Here is a 17,719-nt window from a genome sequence, read left to right as displayed (position 1 = left end):
CGACCAACCATTATTATTACAAACAAGTGATGGCCGCCGTGGCGCCGAATACTCTTACTCCTGCTTCATTATTTTCTTTGTTCGTCAATTTGAATTTCTATTTCATTTCAATAATCATGTCGATGGTATATTAAGAATGCTAGGGGAAAGTTTAGTGATTTTCCATTCGTCTGCAATCTCGAACCAATATGATCAAACAAACGAAAAGTTAATTCATCCGGGAAATATGGTCAGTCGTAAACCTTTTCAAAATTCACTATGATGGCATTCCCAAAGACATAACGAAAAGTATAAACGTTACTACATTTGGGGAAAGAGGGCAAATTTCAAGATTCTTGTAATGGCAGCACTACACTGGTGGCAGCGATGTTACCGAGAGTGTAACGAAGGTGTCACACGCTGGGAAGGAGCTTGATGTTTATGGCGTGCCCAAGGGATGCAACTCTGCACAGTGAATTGTGGCACCTAAGATCTAGACGACTGGGCCACCCAAGCCACCTTTCGCATAACGACCTCACCATACTCACCAAGAGTTATTATTTGCAAAATGTCTGCCTGCCTCCTCCATAGACGTTTGAAGAATTCATCTTATTCTCTAACTAAACCATAAAGGGCACTAGGATCGGCACAATGGCAGTCCTAGCATTAGCCTCAAGAATGTTTTTTTCTCACATAACACCTCTATTAGGTTTTTTTCTCAAATGACACCCCCATTAGGTCTGTTTCTCAAATGACACCTCTATTAGGTCTTTTTCTCAAATAACATCTCTATTAGGTCTTTTTCTCAAATAACACCTCTATTAGGTCTTTTTCTCAAATAACATCTGTTTTAGGTCTTTTTCACAAATAACCATGATAACACCTCTATTAGGCCTTTTTCTCAAATAACATCTCTATTAGGTCTTTTTCTCAAATAACACCTCTATTAGGCCTTTTTCTCAAATGACACCTCTATTAGGTCTTTTTCTCAAATGACACCTCTATAAGGTCTTTTTCTCAAATGACACCTCCATTAGGCCTTTTTCTTAAATGACACCTCTAATAGGTCTTTTTCCCAAATTTCACCTCTATTAGGCCTTTTTCTCAAATGACACCTCTATTAGGTCTGTTTCTCAAATGACACCTCTATTTGGTCTTTTTCTCAAATAACATCTCTATTAGGTCTTTTTCTCAAATAACACCTCTATTAGGCCTTTTTCTCAAATGACACCTCTATGAGGTTTTTTTCTCAAATAACATCTCTTATTAGGTCTTTTTCTCAAATGACACCTCTATTAGGTCTTTTTCTCAAATAACATCTGTTTTAGGTCTTTTTCTCAAATAACCATGATAACACCTCTATTAGGCCTTTTTCTCAAATAACATCTCTATTAGGTCTTTTTCTCAAATAACACCTCTATTAGGCCTTTTTCTCAAATGACACCTCTATTAGGTCTTTTTCTCAAATGACACCTCTATAAGGTCTTTTTCTCAAATGACACCTCCATTAGGCCTTTTTCTTAAATGACACCTCTAATAGGTCTTTTTCCCAAATAACACCTCTATTAGGCCTTTTTCTCAAATGACACCTCTATTAGGTCTGTTTCTCAAATGACACCTCTATTAGGTCTTTTTCTCAAATAACATCTCTATTAGGTCTTTTTCTCAAATAACACCTCTATTAGGCCTTTTTCTCAAATGACACCTCTATGAGGTTTTTTTCTCAAATAACATCTGTTTTAGGTCTTTTTCTCAAATAACCATGATAACACCTCTATTAGGCCTTTTTCTCAAATAACATCTCTATTAGGTCTTTTTCTCAAATAACACCTCTATTAGGCCTTTTTCTCAAATGACACCTCTATTAGGTCTTTTTCTCAAATGACACCTCTATAAGGTCTTTTTCTCAAATGACACCTCCATTAGGTCTTTTTCACAAATAACACCTCTATTAGGTCTTTTTCTCAAATGACATCTCTATTAGGCCTTTTTCTCAAATGACACCTCTATTAGGCCTTTTTCTCAAATGACACCTCTATTAGGCCTTTTTCTCAAATGACACCTCTAATAGGTCTTTTTCCCAAATAACACCTCTATTAGGCCTTTTTCTCAAATGACACCTCTATTAGGTCTTTTTCTCAAATGACACCTCCAATAAGCCTTTTTCTCAAATGACACCTCTATTAGGCCTTTTGCTCAAATAACACCTCTATTATCCATCTATGTGGGGGCACCCTGGAGACATTAGCTGTTGTCTAATTCAGATAACTAAACAAATATGTAAGGAACTTACTGGTACTGATAATTATTTTTATTGCTCATGTTTATATTTTTCACTTTCACATACAGACTATAACTCAAACATGGTTCATTTGAATGAACTTCATTTAACTTGCACCAATGTTGCACCAGGTGAATCGTGACATGAAAACCTAGTTGCACCAGACAAAGCCAGGTTGCACCCTGGTCCCATAAATTTATCAAAGTTGAAACATAGATGCACAAACCTGTCTAAATAAGTAAAACGTCAGACCTCAGAAGACTGGGTCATGAATACACATACCACAGGGATTAGTTGGTTGGTTGGTTGGTTGGTTTGGTCATTTTTAGCTCACCTGACCTAAAGTTTGTTTGTTTGTATGTTGTTTAACGCCACACTCAGCAATATCACAGCTATATGACAGCGGTCTGTAAATAATCGAGTCTGGACCAGACAATCCAGTGATTGACATCATGAGCATCGATCCACGTAATTGGGATAGATGACATTCATCAACCAAGTCAGCGAGTCTGACCACCCGATCCCGTTAGTCGCCTTTTACGACAAGCATAGTCGCCTTTAACAGTCAGCATGGGTTGCTGAAGACACAGGGATTAGTGATGGAGTATGGTAAATGTATCATAGAGGTACTGAGCGTGTTCAAAGACTGATGTTGTGAAGGGTTAATCAGACACAAATTTAAAACTATATTTTACATACACATGTGCATGTAGACATAAATATTAGGTTGCATTTTCAATAATAGGTTGCACTGGTGCATGTTTTATATAGCTAAGTCAAACCCTGATATACATTTCACTTTCCAATATCATATTTCACAAATTTAAAGTCCAGTGAAATGAGATACTATGTCTGCATACTCAGTTGGTGTCTTTCTGCCACAAATTAACTTGATCAGGCCATTTTGCTATCATAATGGTAATATGACCAGATGAGGACATTTATAGACATCACAAGATGACATTAATCATGTATGATTTAACTATGAACATATACAGAAAAATGTTCATGTCACCTGTTATAAACTGGTCCACTAGCCTATATCAAAGTCTAGTTTCTATACACTAGTGGTTAAAGCGTTCGCCTGTCACGCCGAAGACCCGGGTTCGATTCCCGACATGGGCACAATGTGTGAAGCCCATTTCTGGTGTCCCCCGCCGTGATATTGCTGGAATATTGCTAAAAGCGGCGTAAAACCATACTCACTCACTCACTATACACTAGGCTTTGATATACCGTATTCGACGTAATAAGCGCCCCTCTCTCATAAGCGCCCACGGCGATATTTGCTAATACATTGTCTAGCAAACAATCCCAATTAGCACCCCTTCCGATTAATCAATGTACACAAGACTTATTTTTTCGCGTATAATACGCACTCGTGTGCTATATGCACCCTTATCATGGGCAATTAAATTCTAGAAAAATATATCCGTCATATATAAACATTTCAGGCTGTCAGCATAAACCACAAAATTTATCTTTCAACTCTGTTTTTTTCACCAATATAATATTCTAATAAGAGCCCCCTATTTCTAATTTTGAGAACGCCCTGGGCGCTTATTACGTCAAATACGGTAAGTTAGAGGACACCCTTGCCTCTGGAAGATTGTATTGAACATGCAGATGAGAGGACACTGACTGTACTGAGGTGAACCTGAGAGGAGGTCACTTAATGGGACAGACTGTAACGAGAGATTGTGTGATCAGTGACGCTAAAGCTGCGATAGCAGTGAGCAGAGCTCCAGATAACTTTTTGAGCAATTGTTTTTACTCTAGGGTTTCTATTTTGATTGGGTTCTTAGATATTTTATTGGGTAACCAAAATGTTTTCACTCATCTATTCGGGGTGGTCGGGTAGCCTAGTGGTTAAAGCGTTCGCTCGTCACGCTGAAGACCCGGGTTCGATTCCCGCCATGGGTACAATGTGTGAAGCCCATTTCTGGTGTCCCCTGACGTGATATTGCTGGAATATTTACTAAAAGCGACGTAAAACCATACTCACTCACTCACTCATCTATTCATCACTCTATTGGTTTTTTTCCCAAAATAAGTGAACATTTTAAGATTTTAAAAAAAAGAGAAATAATGTTTTTGATGTACCGAACTGTTCTAAACATATAGACTTGACTCGGAAAGTAAATTAGCTCGTAATTGTGTTTCGGAAATTACCTCCTTTGTTCACATGCTGAAAAAGCTTCATTGGGTATTTATGAAAGCTGTTTTTATAATTTGAGTTTTTCATTTAATGGTTGCGTTTCTGTACGCAAGTTAATTTAAAGTAATTGGGTTTTGAATATTTGTCGGGGGGGGGGAGGGGGGGTATTTTAAGCAAATATGCTGCTTATCTGTAGCTCTGAGTGAGTGAGTGAGTTCGGTTTAATGCCGCTTTTAACATTATTCCAGTTATATCACAGTTTGTCAGCTTAATGTGGGAGGAAAGTCCACAGTGATGCAGGCCTCAGACGTTTACCACTTCACTGAAACCTAGAGCACGGGTATGGTTCTGACAAACCTAGAAACATAATCGGGGCGAACCCAGCTCCTGGTGAGGTTTACCAACAAATGGATGGATGGATGGATGGATTGTTGTGTGCATGCATATATATGTATATGCATGTGTGGTGGGGCGTGTGTGGCGTGTGTGTGGCGTATGTGTCTCTGTGTGTGTGTGTGTGTGGCGTGTGTGTGTGTGTGTGTGTGTGTGTGTGTGTGTGTCTCTGTGTGTGTGTGTGTGTGTGGCATGTGTGTCTGTGTCTGTGGCATGTGTGTCTGTGTGTGTGTGGCGTATGTGTCTGTGTGTGTGGCGTGTCTGTCTGTGTGTGTGCGTGTGTGTCTGTGTGTAGCGTGTGTGTCTGTGTGTGTGTGTGTGTGTGGTGTGTGTGTGGCGTCTGTGTGTGTGGCGTCTGTGTGTGTGTGTGTGGCGTGTGTGTCTGTGTGTGTGTGTGTGGCGTCTGTGTGTGTGTGTGTGTGAGTGTGAGAGCGTGCGTGCATATATGTGCACGTGTGTGTATGTGTATGTTGTTTTGTTTTTTTATTGGGGGGGGCTGGGGTTTACTCTATATTTTTCTTTGTGTCTAGGTTGCTGCCAATCACTGCAGGGTGTGAAGAACAAATCTTCTTTAATGTAGCACAACCTATGTATGTACATGCAGATCATGAAGGGGGATGGGCGGGGTCAAACAAGACTCCAGCTCCACGCAGGGTGTTTAGGTCACGCTGAACCAGCTCTGTCACAAATTGATAACATTTCCCTGTCCCCTTTGTTTACCCACAAACACACTGCCCTACTGTCCGACATTGATTCAAATGGGATGCAGTGAATTCATATGCATTGCCAAATAGTAGACACAGCCAACTCGTAGACACAATTTACAGTGAATTCATAGAAAAAACGGGAGTGAATTTGTAGACATTTTTTTTCATATTAGAACTGTATAAATAATATTAATACTTTAATAGCAGAAAATAAGATAAAAGACTATATAAACATATGACACAAGATAACCATGATAACTGTCAAATCTTGCATTTTGGACTGGTGAATAATATATCACATACTTAATGTTATTTTAAAATCTGAAATACATTTACAAATTCAATATTACCTAATACATTAATAAATCAATATTCAAGTCCATTTCCCAAATTTTTTGCTTTGTTAATTTTGTTTACAAGTGTCTACAGATTCTCCATGGCTAAGAATTAATTTGGTTGCAATCCAGTTCAACTCAGCCATTAAATATAGAATACCTTTTTATGGTAACATATGTTTTTGTTCTGTTGTAAATTTGTCATCCAGTTCTGTAGTAATACAGTTTTCAGGTAAACAGTGAAGACTTATTTATTTACTTATACATTGAATAGGGACGTTATATGTATTGTTCAAACAGTTCATATTCCCAGCTGGTTGAAAAGATATATATATAGTTACTGTAATGTACTTACTTTGAGTTCTTTTGCACGCGAAGGCTTGGCATGCTTACGACAATATCTGTGAAGTGATCGCCGATAGGATTATCGGCTGATTAGAGCTGATTAGAGTTCAAATTCACGGATAACTGTGTTCTGGATAGACACACTGTTTAGGTACATCCTACATTGTCTGCAAAACAGGGTCGTTATACACACGTGACCCCATGCGTTGGTTTACAGGTAACAAAACGAGTGTGTCACCTGACATGAAAGTTCAACTTCCTCGTCATGTTGTCCTTCACTATACCGCGCCCTAAAACGGGGGATTGTTTTTGAGATTATTCATTCCTGTTTTTTTAGCTGTTCCGTTGTAGCGAACATGTGATTGATAATTGGATAAATTCATCGGGATGAATTATCATATGGAAATAAAAATAAGCATGATAACAGAGACTATATAATAATAATAATCTATCGTATGGTCTCTGATGATAACGACACATTTCGATCAACTAGTGGTGTACGTATTTTTTCAATAACTATCCCTCAACAATATTCCAGCAAAATAACGGCTGTCTGTAATCCACGCAATTGAGACACGATGACATCTATCAACCAATTTAAGTCAGCGAGCCTGACCGCCCGATCCCGTTAGTCGCCTCTTACGACAGGCTTAGCTGCCTTTTACGGCAAGCATGGGTTGCTGAAGACCTATTCTACCCCAGAACCTTCACGGGTCTTTTGGTATCCATAAAATAGCTTAGATAATGTGCATGATGGCTCTGGTTCTTGCTGATGGTTTGGTATCATCACCCATATGGGCTCAAATATGCAGTTAATAACTTTTTAATATTTGCACATTGTGCAATTAGTGATTCTCGAAGATGATTGGTCAGTTGAACAAAGATCAATTTTCATTGGACAACGGAACTATTTTTTTCCGTAATCACTCGTACCTCGTGGGTTATTCTATAATGATTGCTAGGGACTGGTCACTCATTTGGGAAAGGAAAGGGGGGGGGGGAGGTGTCACACGACTATATTAGCACAGGTTCTTTTCTGACCCGGAATCCAAACTAAAAACCATACTTGTAATTAATCTGCAAGAGTACATTAACATTGCCATCTACACTGTTATGTTTGTTTGGTTGGGTTTTTTAAACTCCGCACTCGGCAATATTCCGGTAGTCTGTAAATAATCGAGTCTGGTCCAGATAATCCAGTGATTAGAATCACGAGCATCGATCCATACGCAATTGGGATACGATGACATGCATCAACCAAGTCAGCGAGCCTGACCACCCAATCCCGAAAGTCGCCTTTTACCACAAACATGAGTTGCTGAAGACCAATTCTAACCCGGATCTTCACGGGACCTGTCTACACTGTATAAACCCACGGAAAGGTCACTATAAGAATCTATTAAACAAGATCTTAAATACATAATCTATAAAAGATACAACAAAATCGTATATTTGTCAAATCTTGTTAATAATTTAAAAAAAGCAAAAACAGTATCGGTTTCTCAAATATAACCAGCATGCAATGCAGAAAGATATTGTTTTTGACACATGGGATATAATAGAAAAGTTATTTATTATTCGAGATACCGTATTCGACGTAATAAGCGCCCCGCTCTAATAAGCGCCCACGGCGATTTTTGCTAATATATTGGCCAGTGAACAATCCCAATTAGCACCTCTTCCAAGTGATCAATGTACACAAGACTTATTTATCCGTGTATAATACGCACTCGTGTGTTATATGTACCCCATATCATGGGCAATTAAATTCTGGAAAAATATATCTGTCGTGTCTAATACGCACAGACTTTTCTTTTGTATCATTTCAGGCTGTCAGCATAAATCACGAAATTTACGATCTTTTAACTCTTTTTTTTCACCAAAATTGTATTCCAATAAGAGTCCCCTATTTCTAATTTTGAGAGCGCCCTGGGCGCTTATTATGTCGAATACGGTACCTAACATATGTCACTAGGACATATGGTCTAAATTGCCTGTGCTTAATAGCTTCACACCTGCACAGCTGCGTTCGCACACCTGTTCACCTGTCTGGCTGACATTGTGGCCGTATTATAAGCAATAACATGCACCAGTCTCTCTTTGTAAACTGTCTGGTGTCACATACTTAACCTGGCCTAATCCATAGTAAATTATCAATTAAATATGTATTAATCGAACAAATGGAAATCGTGATTACAAAAAAATACTTTGTCATTTTTAACTCACCTGACTAAAAGTTTGTTTGTTTGTTTGTTTGTTTGTTTGTTTGTTTGTTTGTTGTTTAACGCCGCACTCAGCAATATTCCAGCTTTATGACGGCGGTCTGTAAATAATCTAGTCTGGACCAGACAATCCAGTGATTGACTTCATGAGCATTGATCCACGCAATTGGGACACGATGACATGCATCAACCAAGTCAGCGAGCCTGATCACCCGACCCCGTTAGTCGCCTCTTACGACAAGCAAAGTCGTCTTTTAGGGCAAGCATGCCATGGGTTGCTGAAGACCTATTCTACCCCGGATCTTCACGGTTCTTGCCCCAGGGGAATATGGGTACGTAAAGTTACTGATTATGATATCGCAATACTTTTTCAAGCGTAAACCTATTACAATGATATAGCAATATAACTTTTAACCATCGCAGTTCTTACAATGTTTCAAGGTCAATATTCAGGTGTCATTTGAGCAGACTGGCAGCATCCTTGTCTGCATCACTTCAGTGATAGCAACATGTTGACTTCTAAGAGTCAATTCTCCTCAAAAGCAACATATAACTGCTTTGTCAAATGCATGCAAATATACCGAAAATAACGATTCTAATATAATCGGGTTGTCACCTGATTTTCAGTATCTGCGAGAATTGGTCCTCAGTAACCTATGTTTGTAATAAGAAGGCAAACGGGATCAGTTGGTCACCTATTCTATTCCGGATCTTCACGGGTCTTAAAGTAATAGGGGCGGTCGGGTAGCCTAGTGGTTAAAGCGTTCGCTCGTCACGCCGAAGACCCGGGTTCGATTCCCGACATGGGTACAATGTGTGAAGCCCATTTCTGGTGTCCCCCGCCGTGATATTGCTGGAATATTGCTAAAAGCGGCGTAAAACTATACTCACTCACTCACTCACTTAAAGTAATATGTCATGGCTTGTTTGTCCGACGTCAGCCGTCCATTGCCTACCGTAGACATCTCAGTTACCAATGGACCAATGAAGCTGAAATTTTACTTGCGTATTTCCACCAATGATGGCAACCCAATTCAATTTTCAATCCAGCTGCTTCGGCAATTTTTGAAACACCTATTTATTACTCTTATCAGACCAAATGTAATAACATATACAATTGATAGTTTATCATATCACTATAAACTGTTGGATCATTAAAACAGTAATGAATATATATGGAATATATATATATATGAATATCACTTAATAATAATGTTCTGCAATGAAAATGGATATTAACTTTGTCAAAACATTAATAAGCCTAAAAAAAACAGCGAAGAAAGCGTTCCATTAATATTTATTGACGAATAAACACTTTTGCAATTACGTATTTTTACGGTGACACGAACATAATTTTGGAAACAACAGACTGATTGTTTCGGTGCTTTTTGGAGTGGAGGTTATTTTGTGTGGTATGTTTTTAATCACAATTTGTGTGAAATCATATACAAACATCACATTGTCATATTGTTGTCAAGGCGACACTCAGACATGACTCACAGGCAGCTCTTTGACTGCAGCATGTACATATGAAGATCCAGGGTAGAACAGGTCTTCAGCAACCCATGCTTGCTGTAAAAGGCGACTATTCTTGTCGTAAGAGGCGACTAACGGGATCGGGTGGTCAGACTCGCTGACTTGGCTGAAGCATGTCATCGATCCCAATTGCGTGAATCGATGCTCATGATATCAATCACTGGATTATCTGGTCCAGACTCGATTATTTACAGACCGCCGTCATATAGCTGGAATATTGCTGAGTGGGGCGTTAAATAAACAAAAACAACCAAACCCACATAATCGAAACTGGATCAGACAATCCAGTGATCTCATGGTTAGCAATGATCAACATCGTCTGGATATTCAGCAGTTTTGCCATGTTACTGTATTTCTTTCCCACAGTATATTTCGTGATCAACAGTGATACTAGCACGTTACTTCTATTTGTAGTACGATGCTGAATTCATTTTTATCACGATCAAACATAGTCCTTTCCAAAAAAAATAACTACACAGCAGTCATGTTTATTTGTTTGTTGTGCAACAGCTCAGTTTTTATAAAATCTGAACCGGTGATTGATATTTTGACAATGTCCCACGCCTATAGGGTCTCCTACGACCAGCAATGGTTGCTATGAACCTTTTGTAACCAAGCACCCTCGCGAAAGAAACACGGTGAGTGAGTGAATTGGGTTTAATGCCGCTTTGATCAGTATTCTAATTATATCATTGCGTGTCAGCTTAAGATGGAAGGAAAGCCTGAAGTGATGCAGGTCTCAGAAGTTTATCACTTTGAGCACGGGTATTGTTCTGACAGACCTAGAAACATAATCGTGACGATCCAGGATTCGAACCCACGACCATAGGGTTCTGGGGTGCCCAAGGGAGGCAACCCTGCAGCGTGAATTGGGGCGCCTTAGACGACTGGGCCACCCGGGCCCCCCTAAGGACGGACACATGGACGATGCCCATGCTATCATAACGTCATGCTGCATGAGTAGTGTGTTATTCTCTCTCTCTTTCTCTCTCTCTCTCTCTCTCAAACACACACACACACACACACACACACACACACACACACTCTCTCTCTCTCTCTCTCTCTCTCTCTCTCTCTCTCTCAAACACACACACACACACACACACACACACTCAAAACCAATACGACAACAGAGTTGTAAATACTTTTGCACGCTGTGTGTATGTGTCAAGCAGGACATAACCGTCATCTCCCAGGTGCTTTGTCACGGGGTAATTAGTTTACAATATAGACCCAATATTGACCTTTACCATTCAAGATCGTCTGATTTATAAATCAACATTAACACGGAGTTTTTATTGCAATTTAATGTTTATACTGAATAAGTGTCCGAATTAAAGAGTCATGTGCTAGTTTAAATATAGCTATATATAGACGTAATAATAATAGTCCGGTAAGCAGGATTTCCGGACTTACAGGGTTTCCCTGTTTATGTATACGGTTCTTAATTGTTCCTTTTAGAGACACCAGAACACACGTTTAATTGAATAAGCAATTCCATTTTATAATTCCCCCCTTCTCAGCTCTCGCACTCATCCACTTTGAGTGAAGATAATCGAAGGATCTTTTAATACCACAAAATTAATTATTATATTATCTTTTTTCAGGTACCATATGACGTTCCAGGTTTTGACATTGTGAAAAGCATATTAATAAAATGAGGGCGTAAATTTATCGACATCATGAACATGTTATCTCAACGTTATTAATCACAAACGATATCATATTTCTTCCATAACACCATCACAAATGGCCGACGTACACTTCCAATATAACACAACTGACGGAAAATACAGCACAGTTCTCACTCACCTGGCGGTTCCTTTGATATAAATAATTACAGGTGATACAGCTGCAGATATCTCGATGTAGGCCACGTACGAGTGTCGGAGAATGTCTTGATATTCTTTATCTGCTGCTGATTGTCGCTAACTTGACCATCCAGTACTTTGCATATCATGGATGTAGACCGTGATTTGATCACATGCTATAACCGCTGTCACTTGATACAAGCGAGAAGGCACGTGACGTCACGCCGAGTGTGGGCGTGGATCCCGCCAGCTTCTACCCGTATTGTTTCTTGCCTGTGTATTTTAAACTTTCGCATACTTTGTTTGGACAAGTGTAGAAAGATAAATTGTTGCTATGGGGAATTATGACAAATAATGACAGCGTGTTTTGAAGTAGTATTACGTCGCTTTCGAATATTTGTATTTCACCTCATGTTGGGTGTTGATAGACCCTAACTATGTCGACACTTGTTTGTATATTTCGGTTTACGGATTCGAAACCAATAATTCCAATCTCAGAAAAATGAAATAAAAAAACGTTTAAATTTATTTATATTTCCACATTAATCTATATTTTGGTGAAAATAAAGATACAACTGCAATCACTTTTCACTATTTAACTGTGAAACTTAATTCTTGATCAGGCAGACAGACAGGCAGACATCATATTCGGTATTTAAGGCAGCATGGTCCATTGTACAATTGACAGTTACGTGATTTATATGATATACAAAAACTATCCGACAGAAAATGTTTTAGCACTATGACAACTGAACTGATAACATCAGAGTTATTGGATTGTATGATACTTTAATCAGTAACATCTTGTTATTAGGAATATTGTTAATTATCCCCTAATTGACAGTTTTTAAATTCTCTATTTTCTTATCTGCGTCTAAGATTTACAGTGAAATTGTGTAATGACACTTATTTTCATCTAGCATACTATACGAGTGTTTTGTATTACACCTATTTATTTTTTGTCCCGTGAAAATTTGGGTTAGAATTGGCCTTCCGCAACCCATGCTTGTCGTAAGAGGCGACTAACGGGATCGGGTGGTCAGGCTCGCTGACTTGGTTGATGGATGTCATCATATCCCAATTGATTCTCATGATGTCAATCTCTGGATTGTCCGGTCCAGACTCGATTATTGCCAAACCGCCGCTGGAATATTGCTGAGTGTGGCGTTAAACGAGATGTAAGACGCCATTCTGCGGATATTTACGATATTTTCCGAATGAAATAGATCTAGGGGGAACAACTCTCAGTTTGTTTTCTATCAGCTGATGAACAAAAGATATAAATGCCTAACTGTGGTATTCTTATCAATTCGGAGCAAAACATGCATGTATATGACATGTGAGTGAGCGTGGGAGGTGAAACGCCACTTTCAACAGTATTCCATTTATGTCATGGCGTGTCAGCTTAATGCGGGAGGAAAGCCTGAAGTGATGCAGGTCTCACTAGCACGGGTATGGTGCAGACAAACCTAGAAACATAATCGGGGCGAACCGGGATTCGAACTCACGGTCATAGGTTTCTGGCATGCCCAAGGGACGCAACACTGCACAATATCATTAAAATCTGATCTTCGTTCTGGCTACCGCTAAACAAAGATCTGAGGACATACCATTAAGGGTCACGTCAGAACGACCTTTCATCCGACCAATCAAAGCGTCGCTTACCAGATCATGAAAGTGACAGTCGGAATGTGATTTCTAATCATGCAAACTCGAAAACATTAACACGGTGTATTCCGAACGATATTTACGGGCTTAACGACTGAATCAATACAATATAGACAATCTATGAGCCATTCCATGCAGAATGTTCTTTTGTTCAGGTTTAAAATTTCTTTTGTTCAGGTTTAAAATGTTCTTTTGTTCAGGTTTAAAATTTGGAATCGATAATTCTTTTGTTCAGGTTTAAAATTTCTTTTGTTCAGGTTTAAAATTTCTTTTGTTCAGGTTTAAAATGTTCTTTTGTTCAGGTTTAAAATTTGGAATCGATAATTCAGGTTTAAAATTTCTTTTGTTCAGGTTTAAAATGTTCTTTTGTTCAGGTTTAAAATTTGGAATCGATAATTCTTTTGTTCAGGTTTAAAATTTCTTTTGTTCAGGTTTAAAATTTCTTTTGTTCAGGTTTAAAATGTTCTTTTGTTCAGGTTTAAAATTTGGAATCGATAATTTGTCAAAATATGTTTCGAAGCGTAGTCGCCAATTTGAAATTAGTGCCGTCAAGCACAAGAAAGCTGCCTTCTGATTGGCTAATGTCGACTTCTTGTCAGTCATTCCATTGGTCGGTCAAAGTTCGCGAAAGGTTGGTCTGACGTGACCCGAAATGGGGTGTCCTCAGATCTTTGTTTACCGGTAGCGAGAACTTAGATCGGATTTTAATTAATAATTTATAATAAAATTTTAATTAAAGGATAACGTTGATCACAAAGGCGCTACTGAGAGGTTGTGTCTTTTAGAATATGAATTTGTTTTTGTGATTTTTTTACGTTTTAGGTTTGGGCAGATACTCTCATTTTGACGGGTGATCTGACTGATCATTGGTCACCACCTTTTAATGTGGTGATCCTTAGCAAACTTTTAGTAGTGCCTGTTCTTGGTTTCACCCGCGTACCCTATTCTTGCAGACCCGTGAAGATTCCGGGGTAGAATAGGTCTTCAGCAACCCATGCTTGCCGTAAAAGGTGACTATGCTTGTCGTAAAAGGCGACTAACGGGATCGGGTGGTCAGGCTCGCTGACTTGGCTGATGCATGTCATCGATCCCAATTGCGTGGATCGATGCTCATGACATTAATCACTGGATTGTCTGGTCCAGACTCGATTATTTACAGACCGCCGTCATATAGCTGGATATTGCTGAGTGCGGCGTTAAACAACAAACCAACCAACCAACCAACCTATGCTTGCATATTGCTAACACTGCTTAAAACAATATCCACAACCTCACAAACTATTCGTGCTCGATTATACAATGTTACTCTGATATAGCCATATATATTACACACGTTCAAATGATCCTTTCGCATCCGTTATCATAACGTGTTGTGGGCAGCTGTGCACAGACTGGGGTTGTTGTTTCCGTCTCACTGTTACATGGAAGTGGGAGTTACATAAACACTCATTCATGAACCCACTGCCCTATCTGCACGAACGTGCGTGAGAATGTCCAGAGATGGTTTCAAAGCAATTAAACTCAAATGGGTTTTTTTCTCATCCATTGTTCAGGAATAAAAGAAAAGTAATTTTATGTTTTTCGTTGTTTGGCTGAATCAAAATAAGGAGTGTTTGGATAGGCTCCTCTACGACTTGTCTTAGAAAAAATCCCACGACTTGTCTTAGCAACCGATCTCACGACTTGTCTCAGCAACCGATCACACATCTTGTCTCAACCAAGCTCACGTCTTGTCTTAGCACCCAATCTCACGACTTGTCTCAACCAAGCTCACGATTTGTCTCAGCAACCGATCTCACATCTTGTCTCAACCAAGCTCACGATTTGTCTCAGCACCCAATCTCACGACTTGTCTCAACCAAGCTCACGATTTGTCTCAGCAACCGATTTCACGACTTGTCTCAGAAACCAATTCCGTGTCTTGTCTCAGGAACCAGTCTCACGACTTGTCTTAACAAACAATCTCACGACTTATCCAGCAAACAATCTCACGACGTATCGAACGGCAATCTCGCGAATTATTTAACGACCAATTTTACGACTTATCCAGCAACCAAATATTCAATCTGCATGCAAATTCCACCCGGACCCACACGAAAATACAAGCGATCTACTTCAACATTCACTGACAATGCCTGTAGCCCTAAGATCGCTTTGTTGAAGTGGCTACCGGAAAAAGTGCCAGCTTGATATATGAAAATATGACCGAATACATGGTACCGACATAAGCTCTGATTAAGAGTTGTGCCCCTTGGCTGTGCCAGGATCTGCCCGCCGTGGGCTGGTCCAGACTCGATTATTTAGAGACCGCCGTCATACAGCTGGAATGTTGCTCAGTATTAAACAACAAACAGAACTCGTCGTGGCTCCTTTACAGTTCCACAACCTGCATCTTTTGGGGCTTCCCTCCCAGGTCTGCTTGGCACGAGGTGCAGCTTAGATACTGTCCAAAGCGACGTTAAACCCAAATCACTCACTCACTACCGCCATTTGCCGTTTGATATAGTCCCCAACAGACACAGAAGTTCCACTTTCCGGAAGTTCCATTTCGTTGATCACCGCAGTTCATCAATTCAGATGCACACGCGGAGTTATGCGCATGCATGATCTATGACGTAACGTTCTTTTGATATGTAAATTTCCAGACGTCATTAGTACTGCCTGCGTCTTTTCGCTAAACAATATGGGTGATTAAGGGAACTTATGTGGGCGGAAGGAATGTAATGTTTTGTAAAGCCCAGTGTCACAAACGTAATGGAATAACGACACAACGTTCAACTTGAAAGACTGTTGAACAGCAATAATCGACCCGTGAAGATCCGGGTGGAAAATAGGTCTCAATCAGCCATTGCTTGCTGTAAGAGGCGACTATGCTTGTCCTAATAGGCGAGTAATGGGATCGGATGGTCAGGCTCGCTGACCCGGGTTCGATTCCCGACATGGGTACAATGTGTGAAGCCCATTTCTGGTGTCCCCCGCCGTGATATTGCTGGAATATTGCTAAAAGCGGCGTAAAACCATACTCACTCGCTCACTTGGTTGATGCATGTCGTCGTATCCCAGTTGCGTAGATCGTGGCTCATGATGTCAATCACTGGACTGTTTATTCCAGACTCGATTATTGACATACCGACAGATATAGCGGGAATATTGCCGAGTGCGGCGTTAAACAACAAACAAACAAACTTTATTTCATCGCATGTGAACATGAATAAGGATTCAATGACCGATGGTGTTTTCACAGGACCCGCCATCTTGTTTTCCAAACCCCGTACTAGTTTTTGTTCTCGATCTGGAATCATCATTTAGAGTTGACGAAATCCAGGAGCACGTTCAATAAGACCAGGACCTGGAGGAAGATGGTATCGGAACCAATGACCAGTAGGCCCATGTACTCATTGCCGCGCAATGCGCAGCTTTAGACTATTTGGCAACATGTGCCGAATCATGAACTGAACAACCGCCTCCGTGGTCTAGCGGTAGAGGGTCCGCCCGGAGAGCGGAAGGTCCGGGGTTCGATCCCCGGCCGCGTCATACCAAAAGACGTTAAAATATGGTACTTGTTGTTACCCTGTCTGGCGCTCGGCACTAGGGGGCTAAAACAAGGACTGGTCGGCTCGGAGTCAGTATACTGTGTCTGAGTGGGGTATTCATCTTATAGCGGCATGGTATCTCAGTGGGCAAGCACTATAAATCGCACGTCGCTATATAAGCGCAATAATCTTGGACGCGACGTTAAACCCCATTTCACCTCACTATAAATCGGCATCAGTCCGGACTAGTACAAGCAGCCACACACACACACACACGTGCATGCACACGTCGCTATATAAGTGCAATAATCTTGGACGCGACGTTAAACCCAATTTCACCTCACCTCACCTCCCATTACTTGCACTACCATACGTTAAGTGATTAATGGATGCTTCCTCTCAGAGAGACAACACACTTCCCAAACGGATGAACTTATCGGAGATAAACATTGTGTTACATCTGGGTTGACATGTCACTTGCAGAGAAACATTCGTTTTTTGGAATATACTACATTTTTTTCTTACGGAGGTCTGTTTCCGGCTGTTTGAGATTGGGATTTTAGCACATGCCCAGGATCGACCTCGTTGACATTGACCTGCTGTACATAGACGTATGTGTCTCACGTCTGAGATCGCAACCTTTCAGAACTAGACTGTGGAGGCAGACGACAAATGACTAGCCTAAAAATGTCTTCGTGACACCATAGTTTTGACCCGATGCATGGATATGACATGATAGCAAATTATAACA

The 17,719-nt window shown here is 40.1% G+C and overlaps 1 protein-coding gene across 3 annotated transcripts in view; it reads right to left on the bottom strand.

The window, feature by feature from the left end:
- The window catches only part of LOC124139073 (high affinity cationic amino acid transporter 1-like), a 62,737-nt gene extending 50,799 nt beyond the window's left edge, over positions 1-11,938 (bottom strand). For 2 of the 3 annotated variants that reach the window (XM_048394171.1, XM_048394173.1), the window contains exon 1: positions 6,209-6,446. The gene's annotated coding sequence lies outside the window, so the exon portion shown is untranslated. Of the gene's footprint in view, positions 1-6,208; positions 6,447-11,768 lie in introns of those variants that run through there. The other variant, XM_048394172.1, reaches the window with a different exon arrangement.
- Between the last annotated feature and the right edge of the window lie 5,781 nt (positions 11,939-17,719).

This window comes from Haliotis rufescens, unplaced genomic scaffold, assembly GCF_023055435.1.
Source record: "Haliotis rufescens isolate VD_foot unplaced genomic scaffold, xgHalRufe1.0.p SCAF_13, whole genome shotgun sequence".
In the NCBI taxonomy this organism is placed as follows: domain Eukaryota; kingdom Metazoa; phylum Mollusca; class Gastropoda; order Lepetellida; family Haliotidae; genus Haliotis; species Haliotis rufescens.
Note: the sequence above shows the minus strand (reverse complement) of the source record. Positions and strands in the feature narration are given on the sequence as shown.